This window comes from Nelumbo lutea, chromosome 8 (assembly GCF_056320005.1).
Source record: "Nelumbo lutea isolate HS-2025 chromosome 8, American lotus-T2T, whole genome shotgun sequence".
In the NCBI taxonomy this organism is placed as follows: domain Eukaryota; kingdom Viridiplantae; phylum Streptophyta; class Magnoliopsida; order Proteales; family Nelumbonaceae; genus Nelumbo; species Nelumbo lutea.
The window spans coordinates 51,435,261-51,445,188 of NC_142691.1; the positions used below are offsets into that span (position 1 = coordinate 51,435,261).

General features: G+C 40.6%; 1 long non-coding RNA gene across 1 annotated transcript; it reads left to right on the forward strand.

The window, feature by feature from the left end:
* The first annotated feature begins 828 nt into the window (after positions 1 to 828).
* Positions 829 to 2,081, forward strand: LOC148844149 (uncharacterized). The gene is made up of 2 exons (XR_016102990.1): positions 829 to 1,371; positions 1,662 to 2,081. It is a non-coding gene; the product is annotated as an uncharacterized LOC148844149 (long non-coding RNA).
* The last annotated feature ends 7,847 nt before the right edge of the window (positions 2,082 to 9,928 follow it).

Below are 9,928 nucleotides of genomic sequence, written 5' to 3' on the forward strand. Positions count from 1 at the left end.
TGACTTAAGCATTAGAGCGACCTTGCCGGGTTAGCCACCTCGGGTCCTCTGACATTTGGTTCCTTGCAGGACTCTAAAGAGCAAGGAAGCTCGTCACCTAACCAACCCAGCTCGACACCTGGTTAGTTCGGCACCTGCCTGGCACTTGGTCAATTCAGCACCTCCCAGGCCACAAGGCAGTTCGCCACCAGGTAGCTCACCACCAAGCAACTCATCAAGGTAGTTCGCCACCAGGCAGTTCGCTACCAGGTAGTTCGCCACTAGGTAGCTCGCCACCAGACAGCTTGCCACTAGGGAGCTCCACTTCAGCCTCTGAGTCACAGGCCACTTGGGATCAGACGAACGAATGAGGTACTATACCAAAAAGTTGGTACATGACCAGGAACGGTTACATCAAATATTATTAAATAGATTATAATTATTTTTGTCTTTTTAATAAATATTTTAAAGTTATTATATAATTTTGTTAGAATATTTAAATAATTCTTAAATTTTTTAATTCAAACTTTCTTTTGATATATGTAGATAAAAAATGGGGGAAAAGATAAATAAGAATTAAAGATAATTTATGAGAGAAATTCTCTATTAAATTAGAGATAATTTAGGAGAAAGTTGGGGACAATGAGAGAAGTTATTTAAGAGAAATTTTAGGATATTAGATTATTTATTTATTGGAATGTGTGGGAGAGAAAAATTTTTAAGAAAATAGTATTTCTAATTTGGTAGTTTCAAAAATAACATGAATTGAAAAACTTAAAAAATTCAAAATAAAAAAAAAAGAAATTTCTAGACTTTTTTGGTTTTTTCGCTTTAGATTTCGTACCCAGTTATTGCCTTATTGAACCTCGCTCTGTTCCTTTTCACGGGAGGGAAATCAATTATAACCGTTAGATTCGATCCTTTGGGACTTACAATACAAAGATTTCAATCCAACAGCTTTGATTGCTTATCCTTGTGCTAGGTCATACCCATTGAATCAATTCCTTCTCCCAATAAAATACACTCACCAAACCCTAATAACCCACCGATACAGAAGCCTACAGTCACCTCCTCTTCGATCCCCTCTCTCGATATCTCGCAACTCTCTTCTACCCTCTCTTCCCCGTCCAAGAAGAACCATCGGCGTCAGCGTGGTGCTCTTACTCTTCTTCTCGATGTGCATCGATGATGGTCTTACGGGTGTCTTCACCTCCGGAGTTGAAGAATATTATCGGAGATTCGTCGTATTTCCATCGGAGGTGAAGGCCACCCGCTAGATCTTCATCGATTCCCTTTACAAAGACTTTACTCCAAAAGTTTGGTGAAAGAAATCTTTGAATTCACTGCGTAGAGATGGACGAAAGCTCTTACTGAAGTTTCTGTTTTGCCCAGGTAGGATCTACATGCTGTTGCCGATGGGTAATGCTCAATTAAACTCTTCTTTTTCTTGGATTTCTTTTTGATTACTCAATTTCACCATTTTGTTTGATTCTTTGACCCTGAGAATGGCGTAGAAATGTTGGATGAAGAAATTAAACAAACGGGTAGTTACTCATAATTATGAGGGGATTTCAACCTGCATATGTGAGATTGGCCCTAGGTTCCTAAATCCACAACCTGCATAACTGAAAGGATTTTGCATACTTGTGCCTTATATTAAATCCCTTCGTGATGATGTGTAGCAATATTGACTGTTAAGAGCTGGAGGTCGTTGATTTTGGAATGGATGGCGACATGGAGCCCCCAATTGAGCTGGTTACTAGTTCCTTCGATTCGAGAAAATCAATCCGACGAGCTCTAGATTCATCCGTGAATGGATTTTAGTTTCTTTTTGGTGAAATTGATTGTGTGAACGGATTTTAGTTTCTTTTTCTTTCTATTTTTCGTAACATTGAAGAAAATTCAAGCTAAAATGGGAGAATTTGACCTTGAACCCTAATTAAATCATAGATTCATCCGTCTAAAGGTATCAATGTCCACCATTGGATGGGTTCCCTACGATATCATTTTGTAAATTTTAATGTACTGATTTATTGCAAGTTTGACACCGACAAATTTGATGTATTCATTTGTATAGTGAAAAGTAATTGTTATTCAGGGAAGGCAATTTTTCCATCCTTTAACCTGGCTTCTCTGAGCCGATAGGATACCCAACGGACAAATTTATGTAAATCTACAATTTAAAAACATTTTTTATTTAAAAATTTTGGGGACTTGGATCCTGATCGAAGAACCCAGCCGCCCAGGGGTTAGGGATGAAAGGTCATTTTTATCCCCATTGTGTGTGATTCTGCAGCGGAAATGACTATTGCTGCTGTGAGTCCAAACACATTAATTAGGAGATGTAGTCACTTGGTTTTGTATGATCAATAAAATCAAAAAATCACACCGAAATGAGGATACCAAGCCAAAAAATCCAGTTCACCGGGTTCGGTGTCTTTCAAAAACCATTGGTATCAGTATGGGCTTCGTTTATTGAACTAACCGGCATATATATTTATATATATTATATATTATGTATAATAAATTATATATATTGTTTGTATTTATAGTATTTATATATTTATTTAGAACATATATTATAAATATAAAAAGTTGAAAAACCAAAGTATCCATCAGTAAAAAACCGAATTGATCAAACAAGTAACTGATTGGTTTCGAATTGGCTTCAGTTAACGATTTTTTCAAAAATTAGTGGTATTGGTTTGATTTCAAACAAGAACTCACAATTTGGTTAATTGAATCATAAATACCCCTTAACCAGCAATTAGGGGTGGGTATTTGGTTTATTTGATTGAAAACCAAACCAAATAAACCAAAATTAAAATATTCATTTTGGTTTTTGGTTTATTTTAATTAATACCAAGTTTATATATATATATATATACACGGTAAATTGCTGAAACCTTCCCTTCCTTAAGTTTAATAATTGTAATCACCTTTTTTAAACTTTATGATGCTGTTGCAAGTAAAATCTTCTTAAAAAAAGGCATGAAAGTGTCCAAAATACCCATATAGTTACTATTAAGATCAGTTTTTACTGAGAAAACACAATACAAACTTTAAGAACAAAAGAAACAAAGAGAATTTAAAGGTGCAACTTTACTCTAGAGTGATTGATATGAAGGGCAAATTTGAAAAATAAATCAATTTCAAAAGAGAGATTGGAAGTATTTGGAATAGTGATTCATCTGAAGAAAAATTTGAAAAACAGACATTTTTGTTAAAAGTAATTTCATGGGTATTTTGGATATTTTCATGACTCTTTTTAGAAGATTCTATTAGAGGGGGTTCAATTGCAATTATATCAAAATATTCAGGGGAGGTGATTGTAATTACTAAACTTTAGGGGAGGTTTAAATAACAACCAAAAACATAAGAGGAGGTTTTATCAATTTATCAATATATTTTATTATATTATATACATAATCATTAATTTTAGTTAATTTGATTTTTTTTTTTGACTGAGTTTCTAATTTTAAAAAGCGAAACTGAAATTTTTTGTTTTAACCGAAGAATGCTCACCCCTACCGTGATTCCTGCTGTCTAACATACTACTCACGTAGAAAGTGTCAAAGGTTTGTGGTTCTCCATAGCTAATAATGCCACAAGTCAAAGAAGAATTAAGTTTAACTTAAAATTCAAGAATTAAGTTTAGCATAGAAAAGTGTTAGGTGGGTTAAAAGGTATTAAGTTAATTCAAAAGGAATTGACAAATCATACGTAGTTTGGCGGATTAGGGTGTCAGTTGTTGGCTCCTAGCACATTTAATTAATGTGATAGCACACATGTTAGAAGTTGGTCTAAATTAGGAGTTTTGGTTTTGTAGAAAACCTTGGATCTTTCCTCTCAAAGTGAGAAACTGAGAGTTTAATTCTAGAGAGGAGTTCTTGATGGGAAGTCTTCCAACTATATAAGTTTTCTTTTATGATAGTAATTGTTGCACACAAGCAAGAACACCCATTACTCAATGCAAAAGGTAGTGGAGAGAGTTGAAGATCCCCAAGTTCGATTTGCAGAATATGGAAATGAAAACAGCGGCGGAGATTTGGGATTGGGATTGCACATTGCTTGGTTCAGGAGTCAAGACAGACAAACTGGGTTGTTTTTCTTTGGGTTACTAAAATGCCCTCAAATTAATTAAAAGCTTTAGATCTCTTTCTTTTGCCTCACGGATTCTTAGTGGTGGAGCAGAAGTAACTATTAAACCTGTTCATCACTGCTAGTGATGAATGTTGGCTTATTGTCTCCGGGCATGAGGATGACAACCCTGTACTTGGTGTCGGGTGGTGGACTGGTGGGTTTTGTTGTTTTTTCCTCAGTTTCATGCAACGAATTGGTGGAAGGCTTTCGGTGAGAACCCCTTTCAACCGAATATTCAGCAAGCGCTAAGCGAAAACAGAGCAATCTCAGTAAAGAAACAATCTCCTCTAATCTATCCTGAGATTTGCTAACGCAAACCTCTCTTGCTTGATTTGGATAGAGAAAAAAAAAGCTTGAAAGCCACTCAAGAACCTTTCTTTTCTTTACACCCCAATATTATTTGAGCTTATTTACCACAAAATATAAATCTATTTCTCGATAGAAAACAAGATCTTCGACTGATGCATTCACCCAAGGAGGCAAAAGCTCACCAAAAATGACATTCCCAATGGTATGTGAAGTGAATCCGAACAAATTTTTAAAATTTCATGGCAAAAGTCCAATGCATTACTGCAAAGGCAAATGGGAGAACAAACAAGAACTTGCATGAAAACGATAAAAGGCTAAGCTCGAGAATCATGAAACTTAGAGAATTTGAATCACAAACTTTGTTTTGGTTCTTCAAAAGAAAAAGGATGGAGATCCAAAATTGGATGAAGCTCAGAGACCAATAGGATGCATATATCTTAGATTTGAATTGGATCCGGTCACCACCTCCAAAGAAGCAGAAAGAGAACAGAGAGGAATGAAAGAAAACAATTCAACAATAGGAACAAGAGCAATAAGAGAAGAAGAAGACAGGAGAGGTGGGGGAAATTATTGAGGGAGAAAAGTCGACACACGTAAGTATTGGGAGCGTCACGTTTCAAGGGAAAAGGGAAACTGCATCTGCATCGAATGCAAAAATTCCCACCGATGAGAAACTCTGATTTTAATTTCGAATGTCCTATAACATGTCCTCCTCCTCCTCCTCCTCTGTCTCTCTCTCTCTCAACTCAGTCTCATTCTTATAGAGGAGGAGTTTCATGGTGGCAAGCTAACAAAAAAGCTACCGGAGATTAGTGATTTTTGTAGCTCCTCTATCTCTATTTGAGACGTAGGGAAGGAAGGAGTTTGGTTTCCTGTGCCATTCATCTAACACCGTAAACGTGGCAAATGATTGCTGTTTATATGTAATGCCGATTGTTAGGGCACAAGTCCGAACCATGGTAGCCATCTCCATTGTTAGTTCTAGTGTTTAGCTCTATGTCTTAGCTCAGTTTTTCTCTGATTTTCTCTTCTATGTTTGTGTCTCTGATGTATCGGTCTGTATTTCTGGTGTGTTTGTTTTCTGTTTTGGTTTTTAACGAAGCATTTGGGTTATGTCCTAACTTGAACTTAGACGATGCGGCAAGAGACGATGAACAGTAAAAATTAGATGAAACTTAAAGGGCATTTGTATCTTTTCCCATGACACTTAACGGTGAGTTAACGCTAGGTACAACATTATCGCAAAATGAAAGTTCGGGTACTAGATTGTCACATTTTAAATTTTGAGTACTAAATTGGCACTCGACTTAAAGTATGGGGAGCCTATCGGGTATTTTCCTTTAAAATTATATATACTTAAACATTAGAGGAAGTTTTTGTCTATTTGACAAACTAGAAAGATGACTTTTAAGAATTTAACCCTAATGTATTTATTGTATCATACTCAAACCACTACTTTAATGGTAGGGATGCAAACTTATGAAGGGTGATTTGGCACGACCTAGCAAGAAGGGGACACGTAGGCACGATCTGATCGAGAGGTGACAACTCAGCCAAGTGAACCTAGTTCGCAACATCCGGAGCTCCAGTATTCAGCCACCTCGGCCCAAAAAACTATCTCGATGTAGAGGCACCTAGACACCTAATCCAGTTCGGGACTAAAGAACTGAAGTTCCAGTTTTGGGCTAGAGAGTCAAAACGTTACATGATCGACTCCAAAGGTCTCCCCAACGGCCTCCGAATTTCTCGGGATCACGATAAGACTCATCCTAGCTCTGCCTAAATCGAAGGTAAAATGATAAACCTTATCAACATACTACTCTCCTTAAAAAATGGAACAAATCTTATCTACACAGCCCAGAGATCTCAAAAATCTTTCATAAGGCCCACGACTACTCTAGTATATAAAGACATGAAACCTCAAGGCAAAGGTACGCGTGATTATTCTACTCACTAGCACTCAAGCTCTCAAGCATTCAACTCGCATTCACAACATAAGTACTGACTTAAGCATCAGAGTGACCTTGTTGGGTTAGCTACCCCAGGTTCTCTGATCCACTGTTTTGCAGATCGGTCTAGCTCACTGCCTGATTGGAGTTTGGATCACCTTCCAGCTAGGAGTAGCTAGATCGCTCACCATCAATTGGCGCCGTCTATAGGGAACGATCGAAAGGTCATCCCTATCTCTTTACAGTTTCAAACTCAATCTCAACCCCAATGGAATCTTCTAGTCACATTGGAAAAAGTATCGAGATGAACGTCACCGGTGGGCAAGCTCAGTAATCAACCTTCCCCCAAGGTCCTACGGTATGCATCGACTAGTTTACTATTCCGCTCACAGTGTTTGGAGTTCCATCACTGTCCGCACCATAGAGCACCACGCAAGTGAGCATCCCACTTCCCCTAGTAGTGGGTGCGACTTTCTTTGAGCCATCCGTCGTTCCCCCCGGAATCGGGCATTCCCAGTTCCACGACCTCATTCAATGCGTCCGGGCAATTCAGATCCAGATACAGCAGGTCCAACAGTTTCAACAGTACTAGCAGTATCAATGCCATTTCCCTCCATTGTAGCCGAACCAGCAGCCGGTTCCACCCCGGCACCCAGGGCCCTATCAAGGCCAGAACCCGAATTGGCCTGGAACCAACCAGAACATCAATCGGTCTCCCCATTGGGGTGAAGATACCTCACAAGTACCGATTCCTCCCAGGGGTCAAGTTTTGCCCCGTAGGAGGAGAGATGGTCAGCATACTCCTCCAGTCTCGCAAGGAAATCTCAGAAACAGGTCCAGGGATAGTCAACCTAATAGGACCAATCCATCTCAGTACTCCCAGCAGGAAAATGATGGCTCGCGAGTAGATAATAACCTGTTTGGAGTTTAAGGTGCGAACTCGGGACAAGACCTCTCCGCCCCTCACAATAGCTAGTTCGAGCCCAACAACCAAGAGAATTCAACAAGAAGGAACCATGATCTACCTTGCGATACTGCCGAAATACCAAACCAGACTGAGGTCAACAGTACCAATGCTGAGCCAGTGAAGAAGCAGCAGTGGTGGTGTCGTAAGACACGCTGCCCCTCGGCCAAAGACAGTCCACCGACGAAGCCAAGCCAGCAAGAAGAGCAAGCCAATGGAAAGGAAGAAGTGAGCTTGGTGGCTACGAAGACTACGTCTCCACTACTTTTCCGGTCATCCCCTCTGTCTCCCGAGCTCTTGGCAACTCCAATGCCAAAAGATTTTAAGTTGCCCTTGTTAGACAAGTATGACGGGTCGTTTGACCCCAACGACCATGTGGACTCTTTTCAGTCTCAGATGCACCTTGCTGGGGCTGATGAGTCCTGCATGTGTGGCCTTATCCACTACGTTTAAGGGGGTAATCCGAAATTGGTATTGGAACCTCGCGTCGGGCTTCATCAAAAGCTAGTCCCAATTCGCCGACATGTTTACTACACAGTTCATTACCAACAAGAAGTGTTTGAAATCGCAGGAAAGTCTTCTAAACGTGGTTTAGAGGGAAGGAGAATCAATCAAAAGCTATATAAAGCACTTCAACAATACTTGCTTGCAGATACCGAACCTTGACCTGGCAGTATGACTCACTGCAGCAAAGAAAGGAATCACCCATAAAGAGTTTAAGTGGCATGTGGTAACTAACAAACCAAAGGACATCACTGAATTTCTCAAGTTAGTAGATCAGTTCATCGGTACCAAGGAGGAGATCAACCAAAAGATCGACAACCCACCGTTAGAAAAGAGGAAGAGAGAGAATGAAGGAATGAGCAATGGTGGGCAGAAAAGGAAGAAAAGCAAGTCCCCGAGTAGGGGAAGAAGCAAGTCAAGAAGCCGGTCCCCCTTACGCATCCGCAAGCCAGGTTGGCACTCCAGAACCCCACCTGTGGAGAGAATGAGCTACACATCTTTGAACCTTAAGTGAGGAGAGATCTTAATGGCTATTAAGGACTCCTCCTTCATCAAATGTTCTCCCAGGCTAGGGGGAGGAATGACCCCGAGGGGATACCTGAAGAATTTCATATTGCGAGAAGAGAGGGGATAAGTAGGCCGGTAGGCAGATCGATAGGGGGACCAGAGGAGGAATGGCCCCGAGGTTAACAAGCAAAATGAGCAACCATCGCGATAGTTACTAGAGGAAAGACCGATCCGTGGGGTAATTAACATGATCATCGACGGGTCCATCATTGTCGGATGTACATCAGCAGCTAGGAGGACCTCGGTCCGCAAGTTAGAGAATGAAGGGGAGAACCCGCCAAAGCGACCTCAGCTCGAAGAACCGATCTACTTCACTGAGGACGATGCGCGCGAGATCCAATACCCTCACGATGATTCCTTAGTGGTGAAGCTAAGGATTAATGATCTCGAGGTAAAACGCATCTTGGTAGACTCAGATATACTCTTCAAGGAGACCTTTGACAAACTATAGTTACAACAGTGCGACCTGAAATCGGTAGATACTCCTTTAGTAAGGTTCAACGACGAGGAGGTCAAACCTCTTGGTCAAATTACAGTTCCCATGGAAGCTGTTACGTGGCCAAACATCGTGCGATTTGAGCACACATTCCTGGTATTCGCGACTCCCTCCCCCTACAACGCCATAGTAGGTTGGCCTATCACGCATGTTTTACATGCGATAGTATCCACTTACTATTTAGCGATGAAGTTCCCAACTGATTATGGAGTGAGAGTCGTGCGAGGTGACAAGCTCGAATCACGCAAGAGCTATGTGGTTGCTCTAAAAGGAAAAGCAAAGCTAGCAAAGGATGTTGAGCTCGAGCGACCGGTGGAGTATACTAACGAACGAGATGCCCCGAAAGAGGAGACGGTCCACATACCAGTCTTTGCCGCCGAATCGGCTAAGACTCTCCAGATTAGTGTCTCAATTAGAGAATCACTTCGATCCTAGCTAGTAAGTTTCTTAAAAATTTAGAAGTTTTTGCTTGGTCCGTAGTAGAGATGCCCGGAATTGATCCAAACATTATAACTCACAAGCTTAATATTGACCCTTTAGTCAGGCCAGTAAGGCAGAAGAAACACAACCTTGCCCCAAAATGTTGAAGGGTAGTCGATGAAGAGGTTGGGAAGCTCCTCGCGGCAAACTTCATCAGGGAAATCCATTACCCGAGCTAGGTGGCTAACCCGGTTTTGGTGAAAAAAAATTAACGGCAAGTGGTGCATGTGTATTGATTACACCGACCTGAACAGAGTCTGCCCGAAAGATTGCTTCCCGCTACCCAAGATTGACTGCCTAGTGGTTGCGACCTCAGGGCATGAGTTACTGAGCTTCCTGGATGCCTATTCCGGTTATAATCAGATTAGGATGGATCTTGCTAACGAAGAGAAGACTGCTTTCATAACTGAGCTCGGGTTATATTGTTACAAGGTCATGCCCTTCGGATTGAAAAATACTGGGGCAACATTACAATACCTTGTAAATAATATTTTTGAGCCATTAATTAGCAATAAAGTAGAATGCTATGTTGACACA